This window comes from Anoplophora glabripennis, unplaced genomic scaffold (genome assembly GCF_000390285.2).
Source record: "Anoplophora glabripennis isolate ALB-LARVAE unplaced genomic scaffold, Agla_2.0 scaffold204, whole genome shotgun sequence".
Lineage (NCBI taxonomy): Eukaryota > Metazoa > Arthropoda > Insecta > Coleoptera > Cerambycidae > Anoplophora > Anoplophora glabripennis.
In genome coordinates, this window is record NW_019416349.1 from 98308 (window position 1) to 121601 (window position 23294).

A 23294-nucleotide genomic window follows, 5' to 3' on the forward strand; every position below is an offset into this window, starting at 1 on the left:
TTATTATTATTAATTTTTTTTTTTTTATTATTAAATATTAAAGTATTTATTTAATGGAAAGATTGTGAAAATAATTCGTATATAGACCTATCTATTTATAAATTAAGTATAATAATCAGCATGATCAGTGATTAACAGTTAATTTTTCATCTTCAGGCTCTTCCAAAAAATCTAAAAAGATTTTTTAACGGAAAGTGACGTTCCTCAAAATAAAATTAGAAGGTTGTCTAGATTCTCAGTTAATAGTTTCGTAAAATTAAAATTAACATAACCATCTTCAAGTATTTATGCGTATAAGACTTTGAAGAACATATTTATGATACGACATCAACCGAGTTTACCTGTGACATTTATACAGCGACCATCATTCAGCTATTGACTGCTTTACATTATTTCATTTTTCTATTATCTTAACTACTTGGCTATGCTATTTATTTAAACATACATTTTTTTTTTGTTTCAGGTAAGCCAAATTCTTCAGTGTCCAGGTATTTACGTCTAATAATTTTCCTTTTTCTATATCACAGCAGGTGAGTTACGTAAAATTACGATTGTATTTAAGGAAACCAACAAATTTAACGTTATTGTAGAACAAGTGATAGGTTGCTACTTTTTTTTTTTTGAATTACTGTATCTTTGAATATACTTCAGAGTTTCCATAAATGATTACAAGCCACATGACCGCCGAGCAACAATGACAAGTGTTACGTCTACGTTCAAGATAATGCGATCACTGATTAGTTGAATAAAATTTCGTGAAATATTACATCAATCACTAGCGCCGGTGAAGTAAGATGTTGTGTTTTAATGTAATCTTGATCTGAATGTTTTAATAATTTTTAATTTTACTAAAATTTATTTGCCAAAGTGGCTTGTAATAATTTATGTAGGCTTATGTTACATCTTTACATTTTATTATAAAATCAGATACAAATATATTTCTTCAATCTCATCATCATTCTCAAATTCTTGCCTGCAGGGCTTCACAGGTTCCAATACGCGATGATCAGAAACAGCAAGATTCGCAAGTTCGCGCTTATTTTTTCGTGAAGGGAAAGAACTTATTTACCTAAATAAAAGTTTCTACTACTTCATACTTCTCATTACTGCGTCTTCAGCAAAATTAGGTTATCACGAATTATTAATAGTTTCGCCCATTTTCTGATCTACCTATATCCTAGCAAACGATGGATAAGGACATTTGTAACTAAAGATTTACTCTTGAACTTTTTTATTTCATTTTCATTATAAAGACTATAGTGTATATTAACTTAAGAAAGGCTCCCGGTTTATGAGACTTAGAGTGTATACAAATCTTTTTATATTGCACCATATACAATTTCATGTTCTGTACAACATCCATCTTAGCAAATTCTGTTGTGGTGTTATTTACCGACCCTTAAATACTATTAATAATGTGTTCTACTTTTTATATAAAAAACAGCTATTCATTAATAATAATTGTTAATGCATTCAAATAAAATTCAGTGAAATCATTCTTTATACTTATTAGCAATTGCGAGTTGTGTTCAGAAGTGGAACATCAAAATTAGTAACTATTTATCTGCCAAACTTTCCTAATTACTTTTTGACAGTCTCCCATACACTTCGCTGGATCAGTTCGTTTATTCCCTGCCGTCTGGTTCTTTTCCACATACTCCACATAATTTAAATTTCTTACGCTAGCTTACTACTAATACTAGGCAAATGAATTACTACCATCATTGGAACCAATAACGAACAGAATGAAAAATGTGAAAATTTTGAGATTATGATCAAACTTCATAATTATGTTTAAATATTTTTTAAGTTTTCTACTTTGTTTATTCTTATTGTGATGTAATTGATTCTAGGCTGCTAATTTCTCAGTAATGAGTTATCCAGCAGCCACTTTATTCGTTAATGTGAAAATTATATTTATTATTATATATTTTTTATAACTGTTCTTTCTTTCCAAAGTGTCCTATTTCAATTTTATAACTTAATATTTATTTATTTTTTTGATTAAAAGAACAATTTAGAAAATTTAAAAGTAGGTAAATAATATTTTTATAAAATCAATTGCTCTGCATTAGCTAAAAATCAGAATGTTCAGAAATTCTTAAAACTAAATGCACTTTTTGTGTGATAACCCCTTCTAAATAAATCAGTGTAATGTATTTTCTTTCTAACAGTTTTTTGGATCGCTCGGTATTTCGTTTTCTTTTCTTGTTTGGCTTTCTCTGAAATTTATTATATCACTTATTTTTGATCTTGTATTATTTTTTATCTGTATACTATTAAATAAAATATTATATCCTTGCAAAATAAATAAATTTTGCAAAACCTTCTAGAATGCCATTTAGAATTAAACCTTTTTATGGAAAGAAAACCTTTCCACTAGACTGAATGTCTTTAAGTCTGCTATTAGCTTTTCTACACCTTTCAGCTTCTTTTGATATATGTATGGTTGTTCAATTACAACCAAATTTTCCAGGTTTCGGTTTTTCGCATCTTTCACTTCTTATTACTAAACACTTCTAAGTCTATTTTTCTTACATAAATACTTTCCTTACAACTGCTTTTATATAATTCTTTAGGAATATGTTTCCAATTCCTCTTATAACAATTTTTGTTGTTTAATTTTTTTATATTAACCAATTGCTCAGGAAATGTCTACAGAAATTATCTGATGATATGCTAACTTAACTTTTTCTTTATATGAAAATTATGGTTTTTCCATTTACAGAGTGGTCCAACGAAAAGTATGCACCGGGCGTTGTCTTTTTGTGAAATTGAAAGCAAAAAAGCTTGGACATGTCGATTTTGGTTTTGAGGGGGATACAGTTTGAGCACATTTGTCAACCCGCCCCTTCATCACCCTAGCTGCGAACAATCACCCCCTAAAATTTTAAATGGAAAATGGGGTCGAGTAATACATCGTTTCAAAGGGCACAAAATTTTCTTTCCAATGAAATCCTATTTGTTGGATTCTACTTGGACAGTTACTGCGAAAACAGCTGTAGAAAACTAAACTCTCTATAGTTTTGGTATTCGTGAAAAAAACACCTACGTATTAGTTGTTAGCAGTCAATTCAACCACAATCATTTTATAAATTACCTTAACCAAAAACGATGTGATTTAAATCCAATACAGTTGGGTTGGTGAGTTATGAGCAGGGACGAAAGGGGGAAGAATGTACACAAAATTTCGAGTTGGCTGGCTGAACTCTATTGCCGAGAGTTTATTACCGTTTTATCAACGAGTACTCGATTAACCACGTGTTCAAAGACAATGTGCGCCAATAGGTTTTTACGCATATTTGTCAATATTCAAGAACCAGCAGGCTTCCAATTTCACAACGTAAGGCCTAGTGCATACTTTTCGTTGGATCACTCTGTATATTTGAAATTTTGAAGTGCCTGGTATTGAAAGTTCTATTAAATATGTTTCCTAAATTCTGCTGTTGAAATCAAATTAAAGTCTGTTTGTGTGTTTTGTAATATGCCTGTGTGCTGGAATTCACTTCTGGACAAATATCTTAAAGCAATATCCTTTATTATACATGCAATATTTTAATTTTGAAAATACATGCACGTAAATGTAAATTTTCCTTAGTCTCAACTTTCTATGAATCGATATTTTAGATATGTCTTTCACGGTTTACGGAGATTTTCAATTTCAATTGCAAGAAAAACAGTTTTCAGTTTAAAAATTATTCACTGTTTCGTTGTGTGTAATGAGATGCAAATTAATTTAGAAAGAAGAGAAATTCTAACATTGGTTTTGAGAAACTCCTGATAGGTATGTAGATGTGTACTTTGACAGCGTAAACTGACTTGCTTCCCCTTGGTGCCGTATTTTAATAGTTTTTCGTTTAACAAGCATATTAATTTGCATATATTTAGATTTTAGATGAACATCTTTGCGTTAGTGTGTTGCGTTAATGTGATGGGACATTTTAAAATAAAAATGTAAGTAAATTATTGAGATGTAATAAAATTTAAATAAAATCGTCAAATAACAAGCAACAAAATTAGTTTTCCTATTTAACGTTCAATGACGTAAGCAATTGGTTGAGACCCGAAAACGATTGGGCTTTTCTGACTTTCAATTAGTGCATAATTTTTACTGAAACGTCATCAAGGTTTCATCATATTTTGTTTCATTTTTCGATTGCAAAACGTAATAAAGGTTATTGGGTCAAACTTGCTTCACCAATAAAGCATAACTAGTGCCTACTATCAATAAGTATAATTAGCTTTTATTTTTGAAATCCTAACCGTAAAAAACATATCCGAATTCTCAGCTCGATTGATGGAATAGTTGTCAAAACATTATTAGAACTTTGACAACTTCCAGATTGAAAAGAAGAAACATTTAATTAAGGCAGGTTTAGTTCTGTCGACCTATTTTAAGTTCAGGAATTTCTCATTAAGTTGTGTCTTACTCTTAATGAAACAGCCAAATGCATGAGCGCCGCCAGAAAATTTTACAAAGGGGTGCAAACATGCTATTTTTTATTTATTTTTTTTTATAAAAAGAAAACAAAGAGAAACGTCATGTTGTACTATGTAATAACATTGAGCAAAATCATCGAACAAGTATTTCTGGTATAAGAAGAAAAATACAAATAAAGTACACAAAATATTTGCAAATAACTTACTAACAATAAAATAAATAAAAAGGGTATTTGTAACATTAGTAAAAGTAAAACTTCAGTTTTGTTGTTTTTGAGCAAAAGTACTCACATTTAACTTTTTTGTATGTACACCCAGTAAGTATAGTCTGGATAAATGCTTATAAATTGGTGAGACCTTCATATAATGTCGTACTCGAAGTTACAATTCACACTATTCAAATTTTCTCAACATTAAAATCGAAACCACAATATCGTCTCCAGTCACTCTACGCATGGTCTATTCCGACATTTCCGACCAAAGTAGAAACCCATTTATGAGAGGACCAAAATTACCTTCCACGAGAAGTGGAAGGCGCGTAACATTTTCAACCATGTTTCGAAGTTCTTTAGGAACCTCCCAGACAGCAGCAAGCGTAATAGCCACAGCAGACGATACCTTCGAAGGCTGATACTAACAGCAGAGCAGCCGTCGACGACGCGCTGCAGAAATGGAAAACTCACCCCAATTTTGAATTTCGAAAAATTTAAACTGAAAAATGAGAAATTCGTACTGGAGAACTGCAATACAAAATTACAGTACCACGTCAGAGTACAAGTTCGTTGCCCATTCCAGGCGATTAGGTACCATACATAGATGGGCAAAATTCATAGAGGTCAATTGTCCAAATCTATGGCGGTCTTTCTTATAAGAATGCGATCGAACGTCGACCTTGATACCTTGCAGTTCATTAACCAGGATTGGAACTTGGTCAGTACATGTGGTACGACGCAAAATTTGAATATGCATTATATAAATCAATTAAATTATTTATTATTGTAAATTAATGTTTCCTCAATAAACATAAATTTTCAATTGTCCCAGGCATTGTACAATCCTGTGGTGCAGATCCTAATGGATCAAATAAGCTCTTACACGCTGCTCAAATAATATATATTCATATAAGACCTACACAAATTCCTCGTAGCTTCTAAATATTTCGGGTACTCATAGGAGACCTCAGAACCAGTGCTACGCAAGCCAAAGTCTACAAGACAGTGAATAGATACTAGAGTGAGATACTCTAAGTGTCGCCAAAAACATTACTGTAATAAGGCTTAATGGAAAACCTCTCGGAAGCCGTGCTATCCCGAGGGTGTATCAGAGTGAACGAAGGCAACCAAACAAAAGGTCGTTTGTTAGATTTTCTGAAATGTATCCTCGCCACTGATGGAGTGATGGAAGAAAGTGGGCCAGCGCGACGTCCACATTCTCAGCGAGATGAGAACCCTAGCACAACAGGCAATAAATACATGGGGATCTCGGTAAAAATGCCGGTTGTACCCATTCTAAAGGTAATCTACGAAAGAAATATAAAAATGGTGAAAAACAACATGGCGCCCAACGTGGGGCTCGAATATCCGAAATGCTAAGGAAAAGAAATGATGGTGAAAGAAAATCCATGTGACCAATCTATTGTAAATCAAAAACAAACTTTTCGAAAATTTCTTCTCGTCTAATTAGCCATCATAAAAATAATAATGTAAATATCGCAATGAATGGCCATAATATGTATATACAAACATATTCAGAGTTGTTTCTTTTTATTGCTGTGGATTTTAAATGAGATTTTTTGCTAAACATTGATTTTAAATTTTTTTTACAAAAAATCTAAAGTGCAGAAATAAAAATTAATTAACATGAATAAGGTTTATACAGTTTCTGTGAAGAAAAAGAAAAGTGACATGCTTAGAAAATAACACAATTCTACAGGCGTCGAATTATAGGTTTGGTTTACATTTTATTTGAATAAAATTAGGTTTCGTTTTGATTAAGGATCGCGATTCTGTACTGCAATATGCACTTACCACTTCTCAAACTTTTTGTTAGTTAACAACGCCGTATCACTAGTCTTTTGCTTCGTAATGTAATGAGTTATTTACATAAATATTTATTCTACATGTTTGAAAACGTGCACTAGTAATAAACGTTACATAACTCGTTCTTTTTAATTATTTTTATCCATAAATGTTTTTCTAATAATGATTACGTTTATGTTGTTACATCTGCATCGACTATAGATGAAAATTTAATATTAACTATCTAATAACCTAAATATTTTCATTGTAGTTATACACATATTTACACTAATATTATTAAAAATACGTAATAGGTTCCTACACAAAATTCATTTGGTTGTCGAAATGGATAAAAGTTATTGTATCTCATTTCAGGACATTTATATAAATTATGTAAAACATATCTGAAGACTAGAAAAAAATAATTTTCTATAAAAAATGTTTTAAATTTTAAAATCTTATTAAATATTTTTAACAATTATTAATTAACCTTAAATTATTGTTTGTAAAAGAGAAAATTATTTAAAACATATCTTAATACATATTCGTAGATTGTGGATAAATACAACTTCATCTAACTGATATTTAAGTCATAAGGCATTTGGATCTTAGTTGTTATATATATCTACCATACATTTCTGAATTTTTTGGTTTAGGAGTACATTGAGTAATAGTTCAATATGAATCTAAAAAGTATGAACATACTTACCTTACGGTAAGTAAGAATATCTAATAAGATTTTTCCTCTAACTGTACACAACGATATTCCAAATAGTTCCCGAGGTGACTGGAACAATTTTTTGTACAACATACATTTGAGGAAGGATTCGTGTTCAAAAAATAAACGTACAAACATGTAGAAACAATAAACGTACAAACATGTACAAACAAACTTTTGTAGAACGTTATACAGATATTCCTTAGAGGGTTCAATTTTCAAACAATATTGTATGCAAGTTTAATACAACAATAAAGTAATACAGGCTAATTTGGGGACAACCTGTATAATTATTTTGCTGTTGTTGGGGTTTTTAATCGTCTTTGATACAATATAGATACCAGGAGCAAATTTATGCACAAAACAATAAGAAAAATTAGTTAACGTAACTATTATTTCATTCATGGTATATTTTGTTCGCACAAATAAAATATTATCATTGTTCCCACAAATAGAAAAGTAATACTGGTGTTCAGAGTTAAGCGACGTAATATTTCCTGACTGTAAAACCACACTGAAATAATCCCTGACTACGCGAATATGTAGGTCGAAATTCGTTTGTGAATAAAAACTGTAGGATTCTCTTTTGATGGAAATGTGGTTCAGAGCTTATACAGAATCTCAGTATACAGATGAAGGTATTAAATGTTCTCTCCTGTTAAAGCTGAACTCATTGTGTGTTCAAAAAATAGTAATGCCAGAAATATTTTCAAATTATATACGTTAAGCAACATAAGTAACGGCTCGAGTATTTGAGTATTGTTCCAAAAGTTAAAAATAAAGCAAACAAATGACAATGTTGTAAAATTTAAATTGAACACAATGATAGGCCTTTATACGTATGAAGGGGGAATTCTTTATTGTGGAGTTGGAGTGGAGTTCTTTATTGCATTGATTTTTGTTTGCCATTTCGAATGTATGAGAGAAATTGAAGCGATTTTCGAAATTTGTGAAAAACAAAAATTACAAAAGATAGTTTCTGGAATGTAAACAAATGATTCTCTTATTTGATTATAATATTTTTTATAAGATTAACATAAATATCCTGAATTTGATCCGTACTGGGAAGTATGTGTGCTGACATGTTCAGAACAGTAGTAAAATGTCAGCTATACTGTATTTTACTGAAAAATTAAACAAATACTTACAAAATATGTATAGGATTATAGGAAAATGTCTGAGTGTCTGAGTACAAAGCGAAAACAGAATATATTCGGACATATCCACTTGGGTTTAAACAGAATTGATTTCTCTACAGGACACTGGTGTAAACTGAATTGTACTACTTTGGGAATTTGTAAAAAGTAAAAAATAATAGCGAACTAATGCACTTGGAAATTTTATACAATTACAGTAAATGTAAGCCAAAGAAATTTGTATTTATATGTTTTATGTTTTTACTTTTTGTGTATTTTAGAGAGTATATGTTATATTATGCTTTTAACCCTTCTTCAGAGCAGTTTTTGAACGGCTTGGGGAGGAGGTTAATGGTGTGGGTGGCGTTACGGTAAGTATATACATTGGTCGTACCTTCCTTGGAAATTGGTGATATCGCTAAAAAAAAATCTGAAAAAAAGAATGAAAGTGGCAAAAAACAGACAAGCAAATTCTCTGCCGGGGTTTTTATGATCGGAACTTTATTTCAGAGGCCAAAACTAACTCGTATCCATAGTAGTTTCCAATTTCGTTCGAGATCACTTTTTAATGCAACTAGTGCGGTCCCTTATTGCAGCCGCTTGACTGATCCTTTCGCTGTAAGGGATTATTTATTCAATTTGAGTAACTTCTTATTATATTCAAATTAATTGAGTTTGATGCAATTTTTAACTAATGAAAGCCAACTTGACCTTTAAAAAATTATTAGTTCATTTACAAGTTATATATTTCAAACACGAGTACTTTTTAAATACGAAAAAATGAGGAGTGGCCATATTTGGAGCACGTACTTTAATGTACGAATGTCAAATTTTTAGTGTGTTAAATGCAACAATGACTATGTAAAATTATAAAGAGCTATCAGGAAGTTTTGGGTATGCCTGTGTAAAAACAAAATGAATCCAAGTAGTAGTAGTAGGTATACCGAAAATAAAATAAACATTACTTTTTTGAGAAATACTTACATAGATGGCACCTATAAAATTCTGAATTTTATCACACTATGTTAAACTCATTACTTTTGAATTGTTTACCTAAATGATCATAAAGAAGGCGTAGAATTTCCAGCACTTAGCAATAATAAAGAATTACGGTTTCAGATGTTATATAACGAATATTCCCTTGCGTCACAATTTTATGCAACGTATTATGCTCTACATTTCATTGACTGTTTTTGTGTGTAAAAACATCGCAAATGTATAAAATTCAATCATTACATATTCATAATGTTTATCAGCGAAAATACAATTTATATCACCTGAGATACAGATAGGTATTCACTTCGCCCGAATTTATACATCTAAAATTTCAATTAATTAACATTTCATGGGTCTGACGATATTTACTAAAATATATTTTTTTAATTATGAGCATTTATTAATATCTGGAATACATAACTACAGTTTTATTCGTTATTTTTATTTGCAAATTAGATTTAACTGTATTAGCCGTGTTTAGACTTATTGTCAGTAAACCTTACCTAATTGACCAATTACGACAAAAGTAAAATTAAAGTACCTACATGATAATTACACGGAGAACAAAGTCGTTCTTCCACCTAATCACCCAAAACAAAGCTACGACATAAATAATAAATAACTAAATACTGTGCACAAAGGCAAACATGTACATAAATAAACTTACAGACACTTACACAGATCGATATTTGTAACAAGAGTGTAGGAAAATTAAAATCATGCTAAATTGTAAAAGATAATGTGAAAAATCACCAAAAACCGGTAATGGACCCAACACATTGCCCTGTAGAATTCCTTTTTTTGTACTAACTGGACGAGACAATACACAATTCAGCATTACATTCTGGTATCCATTATGTAAATAGTTGGAAAAGAAATCAACTGCCATGTTATTAAATCCAAAGTGCTCAAGCTTTGTTTTCAGAAGAGTGTTCAAGGGTATAAAAACCTTTGGTGTAGTCTAATAAGAATAAAGCGGTATTAAGGTTCTTGTCACAGGTCGAAAACCGGACTAAGTAACTGGCGGAATCGTATTTTTTTTTACTAATCGGTCGGACAAGCAATTATTTCTAAAATCTTAGACATAGTGGGTAAAATGCTAATAAGGCGAAAATCGGAGGTGCGTGAAGGACTGCTGAGTTTGCATGGGGATAGGGGAAATAAAAGCGTTTTTCCTATGTACATTAAAGCTACCAGATATAAGACATCGGTTAATAATATACGCAAATTGCCGACATAAAAAAGAAAAAAGCAATAACATTTTACCTGCACCTAGTAGGTAACTGGTATAAATTAAAATTCATAAGTAAGTGGAATTTCCTTAACAAAATAATAATTAAAAACAATAGAATCAGTATAGTCTGATTATGGATTATGGTATAGATTTATGGGTACCAGTCTGTATATTTAGATATGAAAGAACTCCAAAAATTCTTTTGGATCTTTTTTAAATTGATAATAAAAGCATCCGCTCATTTCAGACTTAACAATCGTATTAACAAAATTTTTTAAATTCTTTGTAGGATATCCTGTCAATGTCACTTTTGGATCTTTTATATTTTAATGTGAATCATTAAATTTTTTAGAATTCCAGTTAATTAGGCAGCTGCTGTTTTGTATTTCTAACTGTTTAACATGAATGTTAAAAAGTGAATCAGTATTCCAAAGTTCAATCAAGTTTATGGAGTTCATATCTGTATATAAACTTCATAAATCATTATAAGCCACGTGACCGTCGAGCATATTCAACCAACATTGCATGATTGGTACTTTTAACAAAAAGTCCCTAAACCTCAATGTGGTGAAGGGGTTAGATGTGATTTAATAAAATTGTTTTTGAATTGTAGATATTAAACTTAAGGGGGCGATTTAGTATGTATATTTTTACCGTGTAACAGAGCTTCAGATGAGGACACAAATCATCGAAGAAACTAACATAATTGAATATTATTATATATTAATGTATTCGCAATGGTTACCGCTAGTGTGTGAGATAAATTTCAATGCTCATGAGAACAGAAGAATAATTTAAATAAATGCCAAAGTACCTCAATTTTAACCATACTGTTAGTCTGTCAATATATTGCATTTACAACGGAACTAGGTCAGGCACAATAACCAAACTACTTCACTCACTAGAACGGACACCTAGGATCATTTGTATTTAATTTTCAGATTAATATTTATTAATAGTTCTATAATTTGTGTCCTCAAGTGAAATGACAACATTTTTACACACGACTCCATTTTTAGTATGTATCTAAACCAGAATTGTCGAGTTTCCTACCTATTCACAAGATATTTCTAACAATTCTCGATATAATTAGTTTGTACACTCTCTCACAGGTGTCGCTACCCTTGAAAATGAAAGTGAAAACACAGAGTTGGTTTATTATAAATGCGTCCTAAAATAAAGCATAATGGTCTAATATTATCTTTGATATACCTAGTAGTACTAAGTAGTACTAAGTACTAAGTAATGATTTTGTAAAGCTTAAATAGTACGAAAATATAACGCATAAAAAACCAATAATATGTACTAATTTTTCTTTATTAAGAATACAGATTAAATTTTACGTACAGGGTGTCCCACATAAAATCGTTATTTATGTTTAAATAAATTTACAGCTTAAAAATTAGCCTGGCTCAGATAGATTTCTTCTTCAATCTACAAATCTACAAATCTTCAAGCTACTTACCGGTAAGAAGGAAACCACTGGATATTTAATGAAAAAAGTTACGACCAAAAAAATTATACATTCTTGAATATAAATATAACTAACACGATTTTAATTTCATATTGTCTTGACAATCAACTTTTGCTTATTTTTAGTCACTTACTATCGAAATAAATGAAATAAACCTCTGAGTTTGGAAACCGATATTAAGAAAACGTTGGGGCAAAAAATTTGAAATTTGGACCATATATAGCCTCACTATTACTCTATTGTGTGCTAAAATTTCAGTTGGTTTCGTTATCCCATTTGTTAGTTATTAATGAAAATGTTGAAAAAATCACGGTTTTCTGCATATAAAATTATTGGTACCTCTCACTTTAACTCGTCGTAATTTTTTTGTTAACTGATAAAAAAAATCCAATTTTTACTAACGATAAGTCGAACTATTGTCTTTAATACTGTAAAGGTCATTTGTCTCAAAAGGTCTTCTTTTTTTTTTTTTAAGTGAAACATAAGGGAGTGCTATCTCCGTAAATATGGCATTCTTTAAAAAAAAAAAAAACTGACAGGTAGCAAATAACTGTAAACAACAATTTGAAAAAATATGTTAAAATAATACAGTTATAAATATGATATTCTTAAAAACAGTATCGGAATGGTCAATTACGGTCACGGTCCGATGCAGAGTATATAGTATAGCCTTTATAACTGTATTATTTTAACAAATTTTTTCAGATTGTTGTTTACAATTATTTACTACTCGAGTCAGTATTTTTCTTTTTTTAAAGAATGCAATATTTATGGACACCCTTCTGTTTTGCTTAAAAATAAAAAAAAGATCTTTTGAGACAAATGACCTTCACAGTATTAAAGACTATAGTGCGACTTATCGTCAGTAAAAATTTGAATTTTTTTTATCAATTAACAAAGAAACTTACGGCGAGTTAAAGTGAGAGGTATCAATTTTATAGGCAGAAAACCGTGATTTTTTCAACATTTTCAATAACTTAATGGGATAACGAAACTAACTGAAATTTTAACACACAATAGAGTATAGTTTTTCCGAAGTCAGTTGAACATGCATAAAAAAACAAGCAATCAAATTGAATGAGTTTCATGGGCGTCCCTAAAAAAGTTTTCTGCTAAAGGTAGAAAATTATAATAATTTGTATATAATGTGTAGAAAATTTTTATTATATGTTCATTTGACCAACAACATATTTTAATTATTTATGTCCTCAAACAATTTTATTATATTGATGGTAAATTTCATTTTGTTCCGTTTCAAAAGGTCTCCAAAATGCCATGTTGTGATAATATTAATAAACAAAATATCCCTCTTATTTCTCCCTTTCGCAATTGTCATATGAATGATTGATAGAAGGTACCTATAGTAAATTAAAATTATCTGAATCACACCAAATTCCGCATTCCCGCACTGCACTGCCAAGCTACTTGTCTAGAACTGAAATTCACGACGCAGTTGACCGAAGCAACTGTATGGGACATTATTTGCCCGCACGCGCATTCTTCAACTGGGCGTATACATTTCTACCAGCTGCACGTTTAGTCCCACCAGACCTCTGTAGGGGTATGGCTAAATAAATATGGGAACAAGTTTTTCAAATATTTCAATGCCGAGTTGCTGCGTAGGGACCGAGCCTGGTGCATACCTTGAATGTATGGTTCTTCAATTGACTTTTTCAAATTTTTCACCCTTATGCACCCATATGAAATTATATGTACCTATATTATTTACCAGTAATTATATTCCAGTCCAACGGTATCTTGCTCAGTCATTTTTTGCAGTGGGAATCATTATATTGGAATTAGATAAGAACAATTTCTTGACGGTCTTACCTGCTAGGGGAATTCCATTACACATCTTGTTAATAATAACTTAAAATTTTAATAATATTTCCCTGATAGATACAATAATAATATATAATATAATATGTTATGCCTATACAATTTAGGGTGGGCCACAAAAAAAACGATTATTTTTTTTTCGTGTCTCCTGTGAAAATATATTAGTTTATCATGTTTTAAGAGCCCCCTCAAAACGTCAGGTCAAAGAAAAAATTTTTTAGAGGTCGTTCAAGATTTTTAAAAATGTCCAAAATCGTCAAATTAAATTTTTTTGTGTTTAATTTTTTTCCCGTTTTTTTATCATTTTCTAGGTTGAAAAAAATCTCGATTCTGAAAGTTTCAAATCCATATTTTAATTTCTAAAGGTCACTCATAATTATTTTAATTTTCAAAGTAGTGTATCTATGTTTTCGAGCGATCTCTAAAAAATAAATATCAACGAACTAATAATTTATTTTTTATTGAATTGAAATTGAAAGATAAAAAATTCAATTTTTAACGATTTTGGAAATTTTTAAAAATCTTGGGACCTCTAAAAAAAATTTTTGAGCTGATTTTTTGAGGGAGCTCTTAAAACATGTTAAACTAACATATTTTCACGACACAAAAAAAAATCGTTTTTTTTGTGCCACCCTACTATACATATATATTGCTACTAATTACAAACGTAATTAGTAGCAAGTTAGTATAAGTATATATAAGTAGCTATATATTTTAGTAATTAGGCAGTGTTTTTAAATTAATACGACTCACCAAAGTAAAAAAATAATTCAAGTTATATCATTTTTACTGAAAATAGCAGTTAATTTACGTATCGGATCGTTAACGTGAAAATATAAACATTAGACTGTTGACTGTTCCTGTTATACGTTTTTTAAGCTCTTGAAGAAGAAACTACATGTAATTTTAAAAATTATATCTGCTTTTATAATAAAGGAATGGTAATTATAAGATTGTTTAACCTTATTAACTAAAAATTATTGCCTACTTAATAAAAAAAATATTATTGTCCTCGATAATCTATTAATGATTAATAAAATCTTTACTCTCTTTCCTTATAAGATTGTATGTACACAAATTGGAGCCGCTCCTGAAAAATCGAGCCGTTTACGTCCAGCGTTTATTATTAGACTTCGTCGTTCGGTTAAAAAACACACCTTGAAGCGTTGGCCGCTAGAGCAGCACCTGCCGGGGTCCCGTTTCGTGACTCACGCTGGGCGATATTTTTTGTACAAAATCCCGTCCTTAATACATATAATTTAGTATTAAAATTATTGAAATACCTAGTTTTGTTTCTTCGTTGAAATTCTTTTAAGCTTATTAGAAAGAGGACATAATCAAACTTCACTTGCTAATTAATAAATTCTTAACATGCAAACAAAAATAACATGTGGTGAACTCATAGCAGTTTTTTAAATTTTATTACAGGGTAAAATAAATAGAGATAGTTTATTTTTTTATAGATAAAATATTGTAAAAAAGTTACATTAATTTACAAACCATTACTCTAATAACATTATTCCGCTGCAATATAAAATAAATTTAAACTCATAAATCAGTAAGCTATATTGCCATATTTGCGATAAAAACATTACATATTATGTTTAAAACTGTCTTTTACTAGCTATGTGTAAATTTATTCTCCTATGCATATTGTCATTCATATTTTGCAGCTGTTGTTCTGTTATATTGATAATTTCTCGAATAATTGCTGCTTTTAATTCTTGCCACCATGCATTGTTATCCAAATTAAACCTGCAAAATTTCATCTCAATCAGTTGGGGATAACTGTTAAAATTCGGTTGAAAGATTCGACCCATACTAATAAGGCGAGTTAAATAAAAGCTTGTAATAATAACCTAAAGGAGTTAGATCCGGCGACCTCACTAGCCACAACCCTGGACTAATCAGTCGATTACCATAAAATTTTACCAAAAATTGAATTATTGCTCTTGCAGTATGTGCGATTGCCCCGTCTTGTTGAAAGTATCCTACTTGCAACTCAAAATCATGTAATTGTGCTAAAAATTGCTTTAAAATTCGATATCTTCCAGCATTTATACGTTTTCCTGATATCGCTACCCAAACGTCTACTTTTAACGGATGTAAAATGAAAAACTTCTAGTTATCTTGTATGGGTGTAAACGCAATTGTTTTTTTTAATAAAGTCCTAAAATGAAAATTTTAGGATTTAAACTATAATTCAATCCCGATTTCAAATTAAAATTATAAAGCTAATGTACATATAAAGCTAATATATTTTAGAGATCCATACTAAATTGAATTTTAGAATTTTGGATTTATTAATCTTCATAGAACAAATATGTACCTACTGTATGTACTGTTTATTGACAACTTTATATACAAAAGGTGCATGTTATAAAATAAAATGTGTAATGCATATAGATTGTAAATTTGAAAAATGTATTTCATTGTCAATATATGAATATATCTACTCCTGCATGTTATGAAAACAATTTTCAGTTAAGTAGTGCTTACTAAATGTTTTAAAATGCTTAACATTCATTTCAATAAATTTGTATTGAGCGAAATTTGTTACTAAGAAATTACAAAGTTTTAAGTTCAAACTATTTTTTAGCAGTATCGATTCTGGAATTTAGGACAAACAGATCGTTAGCACGTCTTGTATTATAGTTGTAATTATCATAATGTCTAAATTCTTAAATGTGGCGGTAAATGTTGAGTAAAGACTCTAGTATGTATAATCAAGGTAATGGAAGAATGTTTTATTATTTAAATAATGGCTGACAAGAAGAAGGTGTTGAAGAATTACTAATAAGACGTATTACCGATTTCTGGAAACAGAAGACTCTAGAAATTATGTTAAATTCTCTCAAAGTAAAATTCCGTAAGTTAAATGACTATTTATCAGAAAGAAATAGATATAACTGAGAAAATCTTGGGTAAGCAATTTTTAAATTGTCGTACTACGAATATTTGAGTTTGAACACAAAATGTCAATATGTGCTTTCCAGTTTAGGGGATTGTCTATCATTAAACCCAACAAATTCACTGGCGCGGCGTAGAACTAATAGTCTATCTGTTGGAAGTGAAGTTAATGTTTTGAGTTTTAGACTCATTTAACTTCAGTTTGTTGGCTGAGAATCTTTAGCTTTATCAAATATGGAAACATTAAATTGGTTGTCATTATTTGATAAGAACGTAGTGTCATCTGCAAATAATACGCGATGACCATCAACAGTACTGGAAAGGTCATTAAAATAAACGAGAAAAAGTAGGGGTCCCAAGACAGACCCTTGAGGTACACCATTATTTATAGGAACAGTACTAGAATATTTACCATAGCAACTAACAAACTGCTTGCTATTTGTAAGATGTAAGCAAATTTAATGCACTGGATCTAACTCCATAAAACTCGAGTTTACGAAGAAGTATGACAGTAGACACTGAGTTGAAAGCTTTGAATAAGTCACACATTATTGCTTCAGCTATAAGGCCTCGATTAAAGCCGTCAACCAATAACGTAACTAAACGATGCCCAGATCCCCATTCTAATAGCGTTGGATTTGAAATTTTCACTTTATGATGTCAATTAATTTTTTTAGGACTTAAATGAGGTTAGAATAAACGATACATTCCGTATTTTTCAACCTATTTCCTTTTTGTGATGTAGTTAAAAACTTGAAGAACACCAATTTGTTTTTCTGATATAAATCGTAATAAATAGAACTGTGCATCGCCCTATACTAAATGCATAGGAAACAGTCCATTGTTGTGTTATGTTAACCTCGTTATTTCTCGACTAAGTACCTAAATGACGAATTTTAATTGATCTCTGACAACCAACGAGCAAGAAAAATGATTTAGATTTCCAATTAATCCCTAGGAATGAAAACGGCATACGTCCCGAGAATTACGGTTTGGGGTGTTATGTAACTAACATTCCCTCTTGCGTCACAATCGGCTATGGAAACGGTCGATACAACAGCGAAGCCTGCAGATAAGGCCGACTGGGATGTTCTCTGTTCCCAGTTGCAACATGCAACCGTGCGAATTTTGCCAAAACGTCGTTAGGACCGGAAATTGCCGGAATACAGATTGGGACCAGGCGTTCTCTACTGGAAGTCAATTAAACTCCGGCGTTATAGTGCATTATAAATATTGAGATTCGCAAAAGTGTCAATTGGAAGGACCATTCAGTTCTAATGGTCTAATGGTAGCTAATTTAAAAACTAATTAGAAAGATATTAATCAAACTTTGTCTGTCCGAATGTAGATTTAGTAAGGGAATGGGAAAACATTAATTGCTTAAGAGCTATATAAAATCATAGAGATACAGGATGATTCAAAATGAAATAAAAATATATTAAACCAATTCGCTTTATGAACATTCCGAAAATAATGAAGCCAGCTATACAGTGAGCGGCAAAAGTATTGAATATATTTATTTAAAAATCAGATGTTTGTTATTTGAAAAATCGTTCGGACCCGTCGAATTATATTTTTAATTGCGCATTTTCTGAAGCAATTATCATTTATACAGGGTGGCCCAAAAAAAGTTATGAAATCAAGGCCAACTTTTTTAAATGGAAACCCCACTTTTTTATATTTTTATTCAATTCTCCATGGAATTCTGATCATTTTTTGTGGAATATAACATATAACTAACATATAACTAACCGTTTTCGAGATAATGGCGTCTGAATACAGAATATTAAAAATTTTCAAAAATTACCCTGAGATTTACCCTGCTGGTTTTAAAATAAAACCACGTTTACTTTTCCATCTTAGATTTGTGTGGATCACAGAAAGTTGCTTCAAATCAGAAAAATCCATAAGAAATAAGTGGTTCGGTGATTTATTTTGATCATTAGGATGCAATGACTTGAATGTAAAAAGTATAAGTGAGGTGTTTAGGTATAATTTAATTAAAAACGCATAATTTTAATGTATAAAATATGATTTTGTTAAATGTCCCTATTTAAATTACGAACCAGATTATTTTGCAAATTTTTAGCACCGAACCACTTATTTCTTATGGATTTTTTTTTATTTGAAGCAACTTTCTGTGAACCACACAAATCTAAGATGGAAAAGTAAACCTGATTTTATTTTAAAACCAGCAGGGTAAATATCAGGGTAATTTTTGAATTTTTTTTTGTTCTATATTCAAACGCCATTATCTCGAAAACGGTTAAAGATAGGTATAGGTTATGTTACATCGAAAATGATCAGAATTCCATGGAGAATTGAATAAAAATACAAAAAAGTGGGGTTTCCATTTAAAAAAGTTGGCCTTAATTTTATAACTTTTTTTGGGCCACCCTATATATATGAGAATTGCTTCAGAAAATGCGTAACTAAAAATATAATTCGACGGGTCCGAGCGATTTTTCAAATAACGAACATCTGATTTTTAAATAAATATATTCCATACTTTTGCCGCTCACGTATTTACCAGAACTATAACTGGCAAACCTACGATCTATCAATTTAAACTAAATTTTAATACAGATTTAGGGTGTTACCTATAGTATCTGTTTTTATTTTTTTATGTATTACTTTACAGTATTATATTGTGGACCTAGTAGTAAAAACAATACATTCCCGGACGACAATGCAAAATAAGCATTGAATCCGGGAAGTGCTAGTACAAAAGGATCATTCACTGATGGCGGTGGTCTATACTGTTTTTTTCATACATTTTTAGTTTCTTTTACTTTAGAAGTTTAGAGTAATCGTTAACGTTAACTTAAAAACTGTCAAAATCGAGAAGCTTTTTGTTTTACTTTTTGTTTTATATAAATAATAATTTCCATTTTAATTAATCAACTTACTTTTTGTATTCATTCTTCAATACTTTTATTATTCTTCTTCTTTATAATTTCCTGCTGAATAAATTTGCCACAACTCTACCTAATTTTATTTTTCCTATCCCTTTTAATATGAAGCATATCCTTATAAACTATCCTCAGAAATAAACATCCATAGGCATTAGATATGGAGATTTTGGATACCACACCTGAACCAAATCTCTAGGGCTTATCTAGTTTTTATTGTTATTTTGTTACTTCTTTTACCATGTAGGTATTACTAAAAGTGAATGTTTTCAATAAATATGTAAATATTAGAGGAGAGGGGTTTCCAGACTAAAAGTTTTTAATGAATAGATAAAAACATTTCCTTGATAATTTAATTTCGTAGTATAAAGCAGAGAGTAAACGAAAAATGTATCTAATTTTTATATAGAACTAAAGTAAAGAAAAATGATTATGAACCCATATCTTGAGCACTTTTAAAGATATTTCGTGAAATTTGTTACCGATATGATAAATTAGAATATGTTAAGTAGGTACTAACTTTTGGATAATAATATGTTTTTTGACTATAATTAAAATCAAATTTGGTTGATCAAAATAATCACATTATATATAATTATTTCATCTTAAAATATCAAACCATTTTAATTTCACACAACCGAGACATAAGGTTAGTCATCCTGACTGATTTTATATTGCATCCAAAAAATTATCTGATATGGTGATACGGAGTATTTAGAATTATATTACAAATAATATTAATATACAATCTACATGATTCGTAATAAACTTCCTTGAAACCAATGGAATTCTAATAAAAAATCTGAAAATATTTAATATCTACAGCCAAACTCGTACAAAACGTGGTATTGTTCCACTAAATATGACAATGGGGTTCAAATGAAGCTCTTTAATATTGAGAGAGCGGTTCAAGACAAATCGTCGTCATTTTTAAATTTGATTGATGCCTACACGATCCCACTGTCAGCATTCCTCCACATTTCCCCGCTGACAATTTATAAACGACAAGTAGTTAGTCGTTTATAAAAGGTATGTTAGTACCTTCATACTTTTTTAAATATTTGTATGCGTCATATACGTAGAAATAGTACTGAGAGTATTTTGCGGATAATCTTGTATTATATTCCTCAGAGATGTACTGCAGAAGATATGTACAGGGTGTTCGGAAATAGTGGTACTTCACTTTGAGAGTAGATTTGTCGACTTAAAATAAGACAAAAATTTCATGTAAACATGGGTCCACAAATACACCCTACGGGAGGTAGACGCGTTTTTTGTCTTATTTTGAGTCAACAAATCTACCCTCAAAGTGAAGTGCCAGTATTTCCGAACACCCAATATCAGATACAAAGCAATTATTTTCAGATTCAGAAGTAACTGAAAATATTGTAGTGTAGTTATAAGTTTTTTAACTGACTAATACACTAACGAGTACTTATTAAAATAGGCCACTGTAATTTGTAATAATTTCATTGATCTTTCTCTGTTGTATTAAATTATAAATCTATTTTTTTTCCGAAAAATTAAATGGTAGCAAATATGATGAGAAAGATTAATGTTACATCCAATTATTAGTAACAGTGTTCTTATAGTGATTGGTGTTATTTCTTGTTTAATATAAAATCTGTAGCTGGTGTTACATTAAAATTTTAATTATTCTTTCAAGTGATATTTTATACAGTTTCACTTACTTATTTTGTTGTAGCGAATCGAAGGAGTATTTTTGAACCTTGAATTTCTGAAATAAAACAGACATTATTTGTATGTGCTATTTCGAATTCAAAGTGTTTCATTACGAATTCTTATTGTGTTTGGTTTCCCGAGTTTATATATAGATATTTATTTGTTTGATATATTTACGCTGCGATGTTTTGTTCACGTTAAGAAAATACATATCAATAAAGAAAAGAAAGTATGTAATATCACATGTAGAAGCTCTAAGTATCCAAGTGCGTGTACAACGGAAGACTGCAGATTCCTGGACTCAAAATAGACTGATTTAGGCTGATTCATTTATATTATGCGAAATCGCGTTGTTCGGCCACTGGTGGCCTAAAAGATCCTAAATTTGTTTTAATTTTTAAAATGACTCTAATACGCGTTGATCGTTTTTGTAATGCACAAAGTTGATGTATGTTGAAGGCAGCTTCCATTTATGCAATAAAGACAAATAAGTATTTTTCAGTTGGTAGCTGTTACTATTTGGAAATTGTTTTGTCTCGTACAATTTAAAAAAAATTTGCGCTTTATGTTAAAAACAACAATTTTTAAATGTCTTGTTAAGTCTAGCATTGTGGTGGCCATTTTTTGGGACCATCTAGTCCTTTTTTGATAGACTGTCTCGGATATTGCACATGTAAATGTCGTAGAGTGCGATTAGAAAAATTATGATAGTTTTCTCCATTTTAATCTGTTTCATAATATAATACCTATTGCTTATAATAAAATTACGGATGACTCTAGCTACATATTTTGAATTAACGATAATAAGAGGTTACTTTAACAGCAATAGGATTTTTATTAGCGCAGTTATGCTCATTGTGGAGATCAGTTAGTTATGCTAGATTTTGATCAATAAATAATTCTTCCTCTGCTGAAATTTGAATTGTGTATCGGTTTATTTCGTTAAACTGGCTGAACAAGAAATTGAATAGATTTTATATGAGAAATTGAGCCTTTATTGATACTTGTCGTGAGATAACATTCTGTAACTTGTTTCTGAAATTACAATTGCTGCGTTAATCCACGTTAGTTTTTCATTTTCTAATTCTGACCAGTTCAACCCTAACGAAAGTGACATAGAAAACTAAACACTCAATATATGTGATTTTATTTCAATAATTTATGGTACATATCCATTGGATTACTACTTATGCAATTAAATAAAATTTCGGACCAATTTAGTAAACAGAATATAAATTAAAGTTAATAACTTGTTGGTTTGCCACATTCATTAAACCGGCCGCACACCGAAAGCTTTATTGTTCCATGCCTGTCAAGCGAGTTAGAATCTATACATATACAGGGATGGCCAGAAGTACGGAATAAAATTCATATATTTTGAATTNAAACCGATATTAAGAAAACGTAGGGGCAAAAAGTTTGAAATTTGGACCATATATAGCCTCACTATTACGCTATTGTGTGCTAAAATTTCAGTTGGCTTCGTTATCCCATTTGTTAGTTATTGATGAAAATGTTGAAACTATCGAACTATTGTCTTTAATACTGTAAAGGTCATTTGTCTCAAAAGGTCTTCTTTTTTTATTTTTAAGTGAAACATTAAGGGAGTGCTATCTCCGTAAATATGGCATTCTTTAAAAAAAGAAAAAACTGACATACGTAGCAAATAACTGTAAACAACAATTTGAAAAAATATGTTAAAATAATACAGTTATAAATATGATATTCTTAAAAACAGTATCGGAATGGTCAATTACGGTCACGGTCCGATGCAGAGTATACAGTATAGCCTTTATAACTGTATTATTTTAACAAATTTTTTCAGATTGTTGTTTACAATTATTTACTACTTGAGTCAGTATTTTTCTTTTTTTAAAGAATGCAATATTTACGGAGATAGCACCCCCTTCTGTTTTGCTTAAAAATAAAAAAAA